Source organism: Capricornis sumatraensis, chromosome 8 (genome assembly GCF_032405125.1).
Source record: "Capricornis sumatraensis isolate serow.1 chromosome 8, serow.2, whole genome shotgun sequence".
NCBI classification, from domain to species: Eukaryota; Metazoa; Chordata; class Mammalia; order Artiodactyla; family Bovidae; genus Capricornis; species Capricornis sumatraensis.
The window spans coordinates 29,692,241-29,694,240 of NC_091076.1; positions in this window are offsets into that span (position 1 = coordinate 29,692,241).

Here is a 2,000-nt window from a genome sequence, read left to right on the forward strand (position 1 = left end):
TATAATTTTTATTCTTCATGGAATATATCTTAACCTGAAATATTTGAAGGTGTGTTGTGTACTGCAACCTTAAACATTTAAAGAGAAACTAGCTGAGTAAGTGTACTTTATCAAGGAAATTAAAAATTAAATTGACAGATTATTTTGAAATGTAAATAAATAAATAAATGTTGAGGGGAGTTGCAAACAATGGTTTTAAAGTTTAAAGTTTAAATCAGTTCAGTTCAGTTCAGTCACCCAGTCGTGTCTGACTCTTTGTGACTCCATGAACTGCAGTACGCCAGGCCTCCCTGTCCATCACCAACTCCCAGAGTTTACTCAAATTCATGTCCATTGATTCAGTGATGCCATCCAACCATCTCATCCTCTGTCATCCCCTTCTCCTCCTGCCTTCAGTCTTTCCCAGCATCAGGGTCTTTTCAAATACGTCAGTTCTTCACATCCAGTGGCCAAAGTATTGGAGTTTCAGCTTCAGCATCAGTTGTTCCAATGAATATTCAGGACTGATCTCCTTTAGGATGGACTGGTTGGATCTCCTTACAGTCCACAGGACTCTCAAGAGTCTTCTCCAACACCACAGATCAAAAGCATTAATTCTTTGGTGCTCAGCTTTCTTTATAGTCCAACTCTCACATCCATACATGACTACTGGAAAACAATAGCCTTGACTAGATGGACCTTTGTTGACAAACTAATGACTCTGATTTTTAATATGCTGTCTAGGCTGGTCAAAACTTTTCTTCCAAGGAGTAAGCATATTTTTATTTCATGGCTGCAGTCACCATCAGCAGTGATTTTGGAGCCCAGAAAATAAAGTCTGCTACTGTTTCTACTGTTTCTCCATCTATTTGCCATGAAGTGATGGGACTGAATGTCATGACCTTTGTTTTCTGAATGTAGAGCTTTAAGCCAACTTTTTCACTCTCCTCTTTCACTTTTATCAAGAGGCTCTTTAGTTCTACTTCACTTTCTGCCATAAGGGTGGTACCATCTGCATATCTCTGTTTCTATAACACTATAACACCAAACATATATATATAATGTCAAAAACAATGAAATACTTAGGAATAAGCTTAATCAAAGAGGTGAAAGATCTCTACACTGATAATGACAAGACAGCAGTAAAAATAACTGGGAGAGACAGGAATAAATGGAACGATATCCCATGCTCACAAACTGGAAGAATAGATATTGTTAAAATGTTCACATAACCCAAAGCTACCTATAGATGCAACACAAACTCTACCAAAAGGCCAATGATGACTTTTTATAGAAGTAGAAAAAAAAAAATCTTAAAATGTTTACTACTACTACTAAGTCGCTTCAGTCATGTTCGACTCTGTGAGACCCCAGAGACGGCAGCCCACCAGGCTCCCCCATCCCTGGGATTCTCCAGGCAGGAATACTGGAGTGGGTTGTCATTTCCTTCTCCAGTGCATGAAAGTGAAAAGTCAAAGTGAAGTCGCTCAGTCGTCTCCAACTCCTAGTGACCCCATGGACTGCAGCCTACCAGGCTCCTTTGTCCATGGGATTTTCCAGGCAAGAGTACTAGAGTGGGGTGCCATTGCCTTCTGTTTATGGGACCACAAAAAACCCAAATAACCAAAGAAATCCTAAGAAAGAATGAAGGGGCAAACATCACCCTCCCTGATTTGGTACTGAAAACATATGGATTTTCTTTTCTTATTTCTTTATTCTCTTCAAGAGAAGGAGACATGGGAGTGCCTGTTGGAAGTTTGAAGAGTCAAGATGTGTGAAATAAATGTCTAAGAGAGTAGGAGAATGAATTCACCAGCTTATGTAAGTAGAATATGTGGCATCTACTGAAGGCTCATATGGTTATAAATTTAAATTGAGACCAGTTTTTAGCTTGCTTATTTTTCTGTATTGATGGGGAAAGAGTGAAGAAAGCAGTACTGAACTCAGATTGGAGGTATGTTAGACGGAGTCTCAGACAGAAATAGAGGCAACAGAGTTAAGACAGTGACAATTAACTTATT